General features: G+C 38.9%; 1 long non-coding RNA gene across 8 annotated transcripts in view; it reads left to right on the top strand.

Moving 5' to 3' along the window:
• The first annotated feature begins 325 nt into the window (after positions 1 to 325).
• The window catches only part of LOC102154178, a 199,163-nt gene continuing 185,476 nt past the window's right edge, over positions 326 to 14,012 (top strand). For 7 of the 8 annotated variants that reach the window (XR_005385351.1, XR_005385346.1, XR_005385345.1 and 4 more), the window contains exon 1: positions 337 to 587. This is a non-coding gene — a long non-coding RNA (uncharacterized LOC102154178). Of the gene's footprint in view, positions 588 to 14,012 lie in introns of all 8 variants that reach the window. The other variant, XR_005385350.1, reaches the window with a different exon arrangement.

Raw genomic sequence — 14,012 nt, 5'->3', positions numbered from 1 at the left:
GGCTGTCCGCAGAGCAGTCCGCGCGCCAGGCGAGCGAGCCGCCGCTGGAAGAGGTGGCGGCGCGCCCGCGTCCCAGCGCCAGCTTCCGTCCGCCGGTGCTGCCCCGCAGGCCGCGTGCCGTGGGCGCCCGTGTAGGTCCGCACGTCGAAGCCGCGCCGACCGGCCTGCAGCGCCGTCCCGCAGCGGCTCCCCGCAGCCCCGCCGGAAGTCCCGGCCCCAGCAGGAAGCGCCCCCGAGGCGCGAGGCCGTGACGCCCACGTCCGGCGTGCGTGCCCCACGGCAGCCCCTCCAGGCGCCCTCTCCACGCACGCGCCGCGTACTCACGCGAGAGGAAGCGGGACCGCCACGGGCGGTGGGCAGAGCCGAGCCCCGTGGGGCTGCGGCCGTACCTCCCTCCCGCTCGCCCCTCAGCGCACCCTTGGCCTTCAGCCCCCTGGTGAGAGCAGATAGTGGAGCAGCAGGTCCCTGTGGTGCCCCGAGGTGCCATGGCCCCCACAGGCCGCAGGGCGTTGCAGGCCCACAGATAGGCCCCCGCGGAGGCGGGCATGGCGGCCGGCCGGCCTACTTCCGGCTTCTGCCCAGGGCAGGTAGGGAGACAGTCAGGGGAAGGGCAGAAGCGCGCCTGAAAGAGAGGCAGTGGGTGGGCAGGTGTGCTGGGTGGGTTTGCGCGTGACGCTGGGGCCTGAGCAGCAAGAAGGGAGGTGGTGGGTCGACCTTGGCCCCGGACACGGTCTTTGAGCCACTGAGACGCCTGTGCGGGCAGAGGGGAAGCGCAGAGCCCCGGGGGACCCGCCGCGCCGACCTGTAAGGTGCGCGTTCGCATCCGTGGGTCCCAGAGTGCGCGCGCTTCCGAGCGCCTTGGGTTGGGAGAGCTGTCATTCCGCACTTGGGCGCACATCCGCCGCGCTCTCGTGGCGTTATCATGTGTCTCTCTTGGGCCCGCCTGTGGCCTTTGGGATTCCTCTTCACTTTCTGGCTCTTGCTTTATGTATGCCATTTCCACCTCTGCTTGGAATTTCTTCACTGATGTCTGGGTGCCCCTAAGCCCCTAAGCACAGCTCCTGTCCTTGCAGCATTTGGCGAACGTCTCCACTGGGGGAGAGATGACATTCCTGAGGGAGGAGCTGGTGGGGATTGATCCACCACCAACATTTCCAAGCAGTGATTGGCCGAATAGTCAGGTCCCGTTCAAATACTAGAGGGTTCAACTCTCTATTTTTTTTTTTTCTTTTCTTTAAACCACGGTTGTCATCTCACTGTGGATTGTCACGCATTTGTAAGAAATTATATAGGAATATTCTCATGTACCATTTTACTCACTTTCCTGGAAAATTGCAGTACAGCGTCACGGCCAGGATCCGGACCTCCGTATGCACAGCTCATTTCCTCACTGCAAGGATCCCTCTGATTGCCTTTTCATCGCTGTATCACCTCCCTCCTGCCCCATTACGGTACTGCCTGGCAACTACCAAGCTGTTCCCCATTTCCAGAATTCTGCTATTTCGAGAATTCTCTATACATGAAAACTTATAGTATATATCTTTGGGGAACTAAATTTTTCCTTCGACATCTTTCTCTGGAGATTCATTCAGAGTGTCCTCTTTATAAACCCTAACCACCTGTGTTCTGCTTTGGGAAGTGAGTTTCCCAGTGGTACAAATGTGTCAATACTCTGTCTCCTTCTTATTTGCTGAATAATATTTACGGTATGGGTTGCCACAGTCAGTTTAACCATTCACCCTTTAAAAGGACATTTGGGTTGTTTCTCGTTTTTGGCTGTCACAGAACATGCTGCTGTGAACATTCCTGTGCCAGTTTTTGCAAGAACCTAGGCTTTCATTTCTGTGGTAAGTGTAGAATTGTGATTGCTGGGTCTTTGATGGTTGCTAATTTAATGCAACAGAAATGCCTAGCATGTTTTCCAGAGTGACTGTACCATTTTATATCCCCACGGTTTTATATTCCCAGCAACGTATGAGTGATCAGTTTCCCTCTCTAGGGTCTTCAAAGTCTCTTACCTTCACTACAAACAGAAGTGGGGTTTATATTGGTTTAACAATTTGCCTAAAATCAATTATTTGTTCTTAATACCAAGAAATCAAATAGAAATTATTCAGTAGTGCATACCTGAAATTTTTATTTTATGAAAACCAAGTGCTTTATTTCTGTATTGCATTTTAAAGGTATTAACTAAATAATAGAACTAAAATCAGTTTAGAATGACTTATATAAGTACCTTCTGTTAATACTCTGTTATTTTATGGACATGCTACCCTTTCTCTGTGGGAGATTTTCCCACTTCCAGCTTAAAATGAAGACAAATATTTTTAAACCAATATGATGGTATCTTAAAGAGGGCCCTATCATGCATCTTAAAAACACATATATATGGATAACCCATATAAAGCCATATTTATTAGGCTATTACTGCAGTTTTTATATGCCTAAATTTTAACTACAAGAAATTAAAATTTTAATAAAATTAGAGGAAAGAGATCAATTTCAATTTTTTTCTTAAGGAGCTGAGTTTTTTTTTTGCAAAGGTAAAGAGCTTGGCTTTGTCTTCAGAGCATAAGTGAAATACTGTTATTGAGAACACACCTGAAATAAATTTACTGTCTCAGTTAAGTTTTTAAAAAGAGTTTTCATCTACTTGTTTGTTTATTCACATTGATTTTTAAAAATCTGTTAACTGACAGATTTGCATTTCCTTTTGTGTTGCATAAACACAACTTTGAAAGACATTGCTTTGTATTGTAGTCATAAGTACAGAAACATCAATTTAGGACCATTGTATGTTAAGCAGATAGAAAAAGATATGAACATTTACCTTATTTAACTCATTTTCCAATAATGACCATTTTTCAACTGTTTTGTTTCTGATCCCTAAAATTCTTTATCAATAATATAAAATCTGCATCATGTTCAGTTTAAAATAATATATCCCCATGTGAGCTTATATTTTTCTTTTTTAGTATTCATTAAACTTACAAATAGATGACCTTAAGAATTTTTAAATAGAGAAGTATAAACAAATAATCAAAATCTTTACTTCTGGTCATTCTCAGGAATTGAATGTGTATCCACTGGGACCTCTATATCTTTACAAACAACATTTTTCATATATTTCATATATTTCATCCATGTCAGGAAGCAGTGAGAGGAGCCAGAAACTACAGGCATGTGACTGGATAGGTATGTGAAGAGCTCTTAGATTTTATCTGTAGGTCTCATCACTATTTGCTCCTTACTCCTAATGAAGAGGAGTAAGAATTAGTTGTCTTGCCTTTTCCAGTGTGATTCTATAATTAATTACTCTGGTATTTTGTACAGTCTAGTCATGCTTTTTGTAACTCTGAGCATGGAGAACCCTTGAAAATCCCTTGGAAAACCAGATCCCCTTTCCTTCTACTAAGGATAGTTGAGGCCATAGTTTCCCTGCGTGATTTCCCCAATGATCAGATCCTGTCTGCTTTTTCTCTTCTAGTCTTCTCTCAAACTGTCATCAGAATCTGTTTTTTTTTTTTTCTAGTACTGCTAATTTTTATTTAATTATTTTCCCTGTAACTTTAGCGTGACCAGGATCAAGAGCAAAATAGGGAATTGTGCTGTTCTCACATCTTGAACTGAATCCCATTCATTATTTGATTATAGAAATGAGTACATGATTTTACACAATTAATTTTTCCTTGCTGAGACTGTTTCTGCAAAGTATTGTTGGTGGCATGGGTTTGAGGAAAATTAATGGTTTCTAAGGTGATTTTTACCTCTTTACAACATATGACTCTATGAATCTATGATTAGAAAGTTACAAATTGTTAGTACATTATGTTAACAAAACTTTTTTTTTTAATCCTAGTGGTCTTTTATAACCCTGTGACCCTCCAAATATGTTCCTATACCTCAACTATAAAGAAATACTAGTTGAAAAGGAGGAAGGAAAGGAAGGAAAGCAGACAGAAAAATTAAAAAATTAAGGTCATAGGGTTTTTTTAAAGTATGCGTCTAATTTGGGTCTATAATCTAATTGCTTGTCTTTCTCTTAGCTTTGAAGCTTGGTGTATAATACTACTTCTTTTTTTTTTTTTTTTTACCTTTGTCCAGTAGTAGATGTGATTAAGTGTTAGCATCAAAATGTATGTCATGAAACAAAAGTGTCCAATTAAATATCAGGAATTGTTATTTATTCATAAAATAAAAAGAATGGCATAGATGAAGAGGAAATAAAACTTTCTTGAGATGGGCAAGAGATTTAGATAAATGTTTATGCCCCCTCCTCAAAGAAATAACAATTTCAGATTATTAAGACAGGACTGAGCCCAGATATTACAAAGTATTATTTGGTGGGGAAAGAGAAGTGTATATAAGATCTATGAAGATGCTCACAAAATGGTTCTAAATGAAATTTTAAGTATCAGGCACATCCTGCCTATAAATTATACTATAATAGATTTACTGCTAAGTTTTTCTGGGTTTAAAAGTTAAAATTATTCTCCATTTAGGAGTTAAAGATTAAACCAGTTGGAGGATAATTAACATAAGGAAGAAAAATGATAACCTTAAGAGACCGAGATTCAAGATTTAGAAGTTTAGGGATCCCTGGGTGGCTCAGTGGTTTGGCGCCTGCTTTTGGCCCAGGGCGGGATCCTGGAGTCCCGGGATTGAGTCCCACGTCGGGTTCCCGGCATGGAGCCTACTTCTCCCTCCTCCTGTGTCTCTGCCTCTCTCTCTCTCTCTCTCTCTCTCTCTCTCTCTGTCTATCAAAAATAAATAAATAAATCTTTAGAAGTTTAGTAGATAGAATGATGATCTCATTGACTAGAGAGGCCTTTCCTGACGATCCTGTCAATAGTTCCTTCTCTTACTCCATTGCTTGAGCTCTTTACCCAGCTTCACTTTACATTTGCCACTACTTTGTGACATTTCAGTAGTTATTTGTTTATTATGTACCTATCCCATCACAATTTAAGCTCCGTGAGGAAATTGCTTGTTTCTGTTTGTTGTTATACCCTCAGTTCTTTTTTTTTTTTTTTTTTTTTTTTTTAGGTATACCCTCAGTTCTGAGGACCACACTGTGTATGTGGCTAGTTCTCGATAGTTATTTGAATGAAAGAAGGAATAAACTACAGGAGTGATTTTAAAAATACTTTAATGGTAAAAAAATAAATAAATAAATAAAAATACTTTAAGTAGTTGGGGTAACTGGGTGATGGGCACTAAGGATGGCACTTGATGGGATGTTATATGTTGGCAAATTGAATTTAAATAAAATATTAAAATACTTTAAGCACCCATCTAATGCTGGAATTGCCTAAATAACACATCTGCTGGAATAACACATCTACAGTATGTTACTGTGTCATTCACTTTAGTTCTGGGGAAGCTTCTGCTTTCCATGGCAGTCCATTTTGTCCTTAGAAAAATTGAACATGAAAAACATGTCTCTGATTAAAAGTAAAAAGATCTTATTTTGTTCTTTGAACTAGTAAACTGCAATGGTAATTGTTCTATTATATGGCAGTCTTTAATATATTTGGATACAATTTGGATACTATTAATCTCCTAAGAGATTTTTAGGTCTCTTGTTATTGGCTCTCAATCTCTTTAATTATTACTACTAAGGAATAGTTTCTGTTCTGTATTAGCACATGGCTTTTTCTTCAAATAGGCATAGTTACACAATAAAAAAGACAATTCAGAAGTATGTAACTCTGGCCTAATGAGAATTTCCTTAAATGGTAATAAATCCCTGTGGGAAAATACTCACCTTCCCCTTCCAAAAAGCAGTAAGCCTTTGGTTCTAGGGTCCTCTTTTCCAGTGGATTCTTAACTCTGCAAATGCAGGAGGAGGAACTAAGGAGGCAAGAGTTGCTTCATCCACTCACACTTATCTTTGATGTCATTTATGTTTTTTTGCTGTTCTTTTCTTTGCTAGTTTAGCAAAAATTTCAGTATTGTCATATTCAAGTTATCATTTATATCAGTTTTTTTAAGTTAGTATTAATTTATTTATCCACGAGAGAGGCAGAGACATAGAGGGAGAAGCAGGCTTCTCACAGGGAGCCTGATATAGGACTTGATCCCTGAACCCAGAATCACAGTGTGAGCCGAAGGCAGATGCTTAACTGCTGAGCCACCCAGGCGTCCCTCATATACATCAGTTATTAAAGCCAGATCAGTTTTTGTGGTTGATCCTAGTTTATAAGTCTTGTCTCCTATCTCAGTTACTCTCCTTAACAGTACATTACGAGTCACAAATGGCATTCAAAATAAACCAAAATTTTCAGGTGTGACTTGATAAACACAATTTCAGGCTTGGATTATATCCTCTTTTGTTCAATTAATGCTGCCTGAAACCTAATCTCCTTTTGTGGAGAATCCATCATGCTCCTGACTCACCTTGACCTTACCTTTGGTATGTATTGTCTCTTGTGTCCCAAACCTATGTCATTGGCTTTTTGAACTTGAGAGCAAATCCCAAGATTTACTCCTATTAGATTTATTCAGTTGCTCCAGCTGGCCAAGGGTTTTAATCCCATTGCTATAGCCTGTCAAGATCTTTTTGGATTCTAATCCTTTCATCCTGGTTAGGCACTGTCCCACTCAGCAATCTGTAAACCAGGCTTTGATAAGCAGTTCTATATTTGCAAATCAGTAGTAAAAGTGCTGAACTGGGTAGGATGGAGTAAAGAAACTATGGTGCACATACAGCTTCTTTTGGGTTTTCATTTATCTGATTTTCAGTAGACTTCATGTTTGTTTAACCTGTTATTGATCCACATAATTATCTTTGCTTCAGGCCATATTTCTCCATACTGTCCAAAAGGATCTCCAGAGGACTTGTGGCAAACACTTTCCTAAAGTGCTTATAGACAAGGGGTACCAGGTTTTACAGATTTAATGGCATAGTAACTTCATAAAGGTGTGCAGGATATTCTCCCAGACTCTTCCAACTCACTCTCCACCCTGCTTTGTGCCCCAGGAAACTGTCCTCCATGGATTATATTAACTGGTTAACTAGATTCCATTGTCCTGCACTGGCAGGAATTGTAGAAGGGAAGGAAAAGAATGAGATTAAGGTATGTATTTTTCCAGATCCCTTTCTTTGCAGCCACAGGTAATCAGTGGCTTAGTATAAGTGGCTTAGTCTTTCTACCAATAGCTCTCCTTCAGCTAAAGATATGGCTACAACTCTCTTCAGGGTCTCCTGCTTATTTCCCTCCTTTCTGCTTGAAACCTAAGGATCAGAGACGGTGGCAGTGGGTTTGCAGCCTGTGTAGTCAACAGGGCCCAAAGCTTGGCTTAGTGCTCTTTTGAAAAGTCTTGAAATTTTTAATAAATTATGAATAAAGGGCTCTGCATTTTCATTTTGCCCTTGGCCTCACAATTGTGTAGCCAGTCCTATATTGGGTGGTACTAGTACTCTGCAGTTGCTTCACTATCCCTGTAAACTTCCCTTAACCATAGCCCATCTTCTTGAAGAGTCCCCTTTAAGAATCTTCCTGAATTTCCCTCTGGTTGTGTATGTTCCATGCCAGGACCCCAACTGCACAAAAAGAAATTAGACAACTTTGATTTATTGGCTCCTACTGATTATTGCTTCTTTTGGTTTCCTGAACATAAACTTAGAATCTATATAAAAGATTCTAAAATCTTAGCTTAAATCAGTATAACTCTTATCTCTAATTTTTTAAATCTCCTTTCATCCCAGTTTGCAAAATTGGATAATATTGGCCTATCTCCAGTTTTATTCCCCTTTATTGTTTTTGATAGCCCCTCAAAGTTCACTGGCAATGTTTGGTTCAATGATCTAGTTTGCAAGTCCCCAAGAGACCTTTAGAGAGAATTCAAGACCAGAAGTTTACCTTTCCTTCCTGCGTTAGAACTCCAGTGAATTCTCTCTTAATAGTATGAATGTTTTGCTTTTTCTCAGTCCAAAGAAAAGTTTGCTTTCTCTTTTCTCATCAGTCATTAATGGCCCCCAACAGAGCACATTTTCTTCCTTACCTTCTACTTGCTCTGATCAAAGCATAAAAGCTTGATTGATTAATTGATTGATTGATTGGTAAACCACAGTTTATTTGGTGCCAGAGACTTCCAGAATCTATCAATTTTGTGCCACTCCCTAATAGGAATTCTTAGCTGTGTTTCTTTCATCTCATCTTTTGAGCATGTTGATAAGATGAAGATATTAACAGACAAATTTAGAGACTTTGGTTGGGGCACACTTACCTATAACTCTGAGAAGGAAGAATTTCTTATTATTCATACATTTTTAGGGCTAGGCTTAACAAAGAAAGACCAAATTAACTTTTAACAGAAAAATTCCTAGAAAAAGAAGTGGTTATAGGCATTCAAGTTTGGACTAAAAAGTGGAAGGGTTTTAGAGAACAGTTAAAGGGAAGAATCTAGAAAGATGGTTAGTGTTATGGAAGCATCTACCATAAAAGTGGATGAAGAGTAAAGAGTTCTATATAATTTTCATATAGCATGTCTTAAGAGACTTCCATAAAGATACAAAGTACTTTTCCATGATTTGTTGGCAGCTGCAGGGTTGCATACACCAGCATGCTCAGGCTAGCCATGAGATGGGCCAGTGATATTTAGATTATATATATATCTCTTCAGAATCTGAGCTCAGCAACCACATTGGTTTCTGTAGAATATCTGGACTTTTTCTTTCTCTGTGGCTTCATTTGCAATTGCACAGTTAGAATTACATTTATGTGAACTCTTGGAATCCTCTTAATATCTCCTAGAATTAACTGACATTGTACTTTCTGGCATAAAAAATCAAGCCTATCTTTTTTTTTTCCTAAGTTAATAATTAAAATTTTTTAGCCAATATTTTAAATTTTATTTACTCCCTCTACTGTTTCTCCAAAAGTTCACATTTAGTGGAAGTGGAAGTCCACACTCAATGGAGGTACTCATGTCAAAACAGAGTGACTGACTCCTTTCACTATGAGATGAATAATGTCATACTGTAGTGGTACTTACCAAACCCAGACTAAGTAAATGTCCTGTTATTGATAGTAGCTAGACTTTCCTGTAGACTATTATAAAGTACCAAAGCTCTGTGTGGCCATTTAAATTGTGTGTGCATGAAGATAAAATGCTATTTTAACTGTTACTTGCTTTTAGTAAGCAGTGTTTCTTACCTCCTAAAAGAGTAGCATGTAATGAGACTGTTATCTCTATGTAACAATTCTATATTAACACTTTAGAGTAAATTGAAGATGCAAAAAAGTGTCCATAACTCATTAGCTAAGCAATGTATCTCCACTGGAAGGACTCCCCTCTTTTTGTATCACCTGCTTCACTTTCCTCCTCAAGGCACTGGTGCTGTGAGACTTCATTTCACTCACTGATGCATTCTGGTTGTGCTTAACTCATGAACCAGATTTCAGGTCTGGGTGCCTTTGTGTTGGTTGCTTAAGACATTCATGCCTATGTATGGGGAAGTGCCAAATTGAGATTATAATTACTCCTCTATTTACATTTTTTTGTAATGACTATCCTAAGGTCTTGGTCACTATTTCTGCAACTGTATTTCATGAGATACTCATCCTGGCAGATTTTATTTTCAGAATAAAATAAAAATGTTTGTTATATACTCCTTCCTTGAAAATTACATGTGTATTCACATAATAAAGAATCTGAAAAGTACCACTGTAAATATATTTGCTTAACTTTGTTTAACCCAGGCATTCCCAAATTTATGTTGAAAACCAAAACCATTTATACCTACAAGTTTATTGTCTGTACTCTAACATGACTGTACTATGACCATTTTCATTACATGGGTTTACTCTTTTAGAAACTTGCTCAGTAAGTTAAAGTTGCAAATAACTTTACTGTTCATTTTAGGAACTCCCAGAAAATCCATTTATCAAAATACTCCATTTATCCTCATCAGAGTAAATACCCTTTCTCATGGTAATATAGAGTCATAGGAGAGCTTACTCTTCAAGATTCTCTTTGAAACCAAATCCATGCTGTGTTAACCATTCCTATTATATTGTGAACCTTCTGCAATCCTAGTCAGACCCCCACTTTAGCCAGATCCTCCAAATTTCATAAAATCTCCACTTCATCCTCCCCACTTTGAGATGCTACTGAGACTGTCAAAGTAACATTTTTCTTAGCACAGTAAGCAAGAAACTCAACCTTGCTTTGTCAACAGAGTGTTTCAGGGAATCGGCATTTGACAATGTGATCACAGCATACTCTTTTCATCTAAGCCTATTTATATCTAGAGGAACCATCATTTCAAGGAATACATTTGAGGATATATAGACTCACAGGACTGTATAGAAAAATTTAGTGCCCAAGAAACGGCACCAAACTGTCAAAAATCACCTTTCTTGAAATTATATAATACTTCTTCAGGAATTTTCCCTGTCAACCTGTTTATACATACTAAGAGAGGGTAGTTCTTTCTCCATGTATTTTCTGTATGGATAACTTAATGCCAGGATACAATTTCCTTTTTTGTCATCACTGAGATGAAATACAGTTTTTCTTCCTTCTGTATGCTTCTATTGTTAGGCGAGTCTCAAAAATTTAGGTCCAGAACTTATTTGGAAGAGAATGAGTAGGATAAAGATCTTGGAGAGGTCCTCTGATCAACAAGTGTGATATGATAAATCAGTTAACAAATGTGACATAACAAGCCTTATAGCAGTGAGGGCAACTCTTGGTCTCATAGCTGCCTGGTACTTCCAGGAAAGCTACAGCAATTCTAACCACCTCCCAGTTAAATTTGTTCTGCAGAGTTTACACAAGGAGGTAGGTCTGGGAGAATTTAAGTGATGCAGGACATTTCATCTGTCTCACATCCCTATCCCCCCAAACAAGATTATTTGATGTCATTTGCTATTTTGTCACCTGTTCATGCCCTCCTCTCTGAGATATGCCCTCCTTCACCCTAAATCCCCTACCTTGGCAGAAAACAGGAGTAAGATTCACACCGTTGTGCAATTTTACTGTTTCTAATGATTAAAATTCCAAAAATTAAACAAAATCTATACATATCTAATTACCTCAATCTCAGCTTTCTCACTTGAACAATGGAGATTTTTACAACTGCTCACTACTTCAAATGTTGCTGTGATGATCAGGATCATCTAACAATATAAAGCTTCAGATAAATGTAAACCACTATTGATATGTAAAAATGGTAATAAGCAGAGGTGCTAGTTCCCATTAGGGGAAAAGTAATGGGAAAAATGGTTTACCATCCTTCCACTTTAAATATTTTCATTATATTAACTTGGCCTTCGGTAAAATCTTAGTTTAAGGGAACTACTGTCATTTTTGTCGAGCAGCTCAGCTTTAGTTTTGAATTTAATTCATTCAGACTAGAAAACTACAGCAGTGATCAAAGGCATAATTATAACATATTTATAGCCTATTATTATTGTAACATTCTGAAGTAAAGGGCAAAAATTCCACCCAGTGAACTTGTTCTTCCTGTTACTGACACAAGATTGAGACATTTAAATGCTAAGACATGGATCCCTGAGGCAGAACATAAAATATTTATAATGAAGGGAGTATGGACCAATAAATTTCAGTTATGAATGTTTTTAGCTAGAAGAAATAATAAATAATGTTGCACAGGCAATATTTCAGCATGCATTATTGTACCTCATCACATCAGATTTTCAGGAAACAATAATGATTACATAGTCGGACACTAAATTACTCTCATGTTTAATGAACGATTAAACTGTTAAGCTTTGATTAAGATATAAGAGCCTCCCTAATTTGAGTGTGAGATGTGGTTTAGCTTGGAAAAATATAGTTTGTAATAGTACCAATAAAGATAATTTCTATTAAAAAAAGAATAATTTCAGATATAGGTAAGCTTTGATAAAGAAATCTCAAACTCTTTAAAGAATAGCATTTAACAAACTGGGAGATGGATTATGTACTTTTATCTCTAGTCCATTTAACAGTTTTAAAAATTGGTAGGGAAAATGGCTTAAATCTTATCTGATTATGCATAGATATTGCTAGGAGATATTATGACACCTGAGAAATAATTCAGGATTGGGTGACAAAAGATCTAAATCAGAGTTCTGACTTTGTAGCTTGCTATCTGTGTGACCCTGGGCAACTCATTTATCTTCTCTGACTCTCCTGTTTGTTTGAGAAGCAATGATAGGAAGGCATAATTGACATGGTGGTTGTTGTGTGTCTTAGCCTGGGCTTTCCAGGAAACAGAACCTGAATGCAAATTTTTTTGGAATTTGTGATCCTGGGAACTGAAAGGACTGAGGGAAAGGAAACCAGGCCAAAGAGGAGGTAGAGTCAACACAAGAGGAGTGGCTAGTGGGCCATTGCTATAAGTGCCTGCTTGCTTGATCACCAAGTACTATCTGAGAGCCTTCACATGAAATGTGAATCAGGACCATCTGTCTAGGGGAAGAATGAGAGAAGAATGAATTCATCATTGCTTTTCTAGAGGGTGTATCATAGACTGAATTGTGTCCCCCCCCCCCCCCCCAATTTATATGTTGAAGTCCTAAACCCCAAGACCTGTGAAAATGACTATTTGGAGATAGGACCTTTAAAAAGGTGATTAAGTTACAGTGAGACCCTTAGAGTGGGCTCTAATCCAGTCTTATTTGTGTGCTTATGAGAAGAGATTTGGACAGAGATATACCAGAGGTGAGCATGCACAGAGGAAAGACTGTGAGGGCACCCTGAGAAGGCAACTCTCTGCAAGCCAAGGGGAGAAGAAAGAAGGGCAAGGCCAAAGCAGAAGAAACCAGATCTGTTCACACATTGATTTCAGACTTCCAGCCTCCAGAACTGTGAGAAAATACATTTGCATTGTTTAAGCCACCCAGTCTGTGGCATCTTGTTATGGCAGCCCCAGAAAGCTAATACAGGGTGTTCTCTCCCTGGTACTCCACCAGGTTGTACAAGTATGAGTGGACAGTTGTTTCTTTCCCTGTTCCCAACCTGAGGTTTCAACCGAAAAGCCCCCCTACTGGGAAGCAAGAGATGGGGTTTTGAGGCAAAGTGCTGCCGAGATATACCTATGGAACTCTGACTCTGTCCTTCACAGACCAAGTGGCCAGTTTAATGTCTGGAATGGGATAGGTGAGACCAAGGAGGTATGTAGGAGGTATTAATGTAGTATGCAAAAGTACTTTAAAAGCTGCAGGGTTTTTATTAATAATAATCAAGGACAAAACTGCTTATTGGTATTTCATATATTTATGTAGGATTCATTAAGAATATATATGGTTTATGAACTCATAATTACATTACTAAATTTTGTTTTAAATCATGTTTATGCAGAACTCTTCTGAGACCAAAGGGAAATAGCCACATGTTCCCTCCTGAGAGAAGCAAAATTTAGATTCTTTAAAAATGAGTAAACAAGCTATATACTTGAAAAAGCGCTAAATAAAATCTGGCATCGCTTTCATTGCTTTTATGTATGTGCCTGTTTCCCCTGAAATCCTTAACAGCAGCATTTAGTCTTCAAATTCCATGTACCGTGGTCTATTGCAAAGAATCCTGAATTGGACACTCTAGAGAGATGAGTGATTTTATTGGTTACACAAGGCGTGCAGATGGTTATAAGTTTGGTTACATGAGACCACAAAAGCTTTCTGTTATATTTGTGGAGATGTCGGGAAATATCTCCATATTTCAGGGGTAGTTAAAGGGTTTGTGGATTGGTGAAGTGAGGAGTGAGAGGAAATGTGGTTTCTGTGGGTGAAGAAATGGAGTCAGGAGTCCTGAGTGCTCTGACATGGACATGTGTGGTGGGGCCTAGGAACATGCTCATGAGGAAACCAGCAATTGAAAACTCATCAGTTTTGAATTTTCCATTTCAACAAATGTGATACTTGACATGCTTCATGTATACTTTCAGGTCTAAGAAGAAAATGGGTTGAAATTCATCCTCAAAGATAGTATTGAGTAGGAAGTCAAGCTGGTTTTCAAAACAGATATTACCAAAATGTTGCTTATGAGGAGCTTATAAA

This window comes from Canis lupus, chromosome 37 (genome assembly GCF_011100685.1).
Source record: "Canis lupus familiaris isolate Mischka breed German Shepherd chromosome 37, alternate assembly UU_Cfam_GSD_1.0, whole genome shotgun sequence".
NCBI classification, from domain to species: Eukaryota; Metazoa; Chordata; class Mammalia; order Carnivora; family Canidae; genus Canis; species Canis lupus.
The sequence above is the reverse complement of the archived record's forward strand: the minus strand, read 5'-3'. Positions and strand labels throughout refer to the sequence as shown.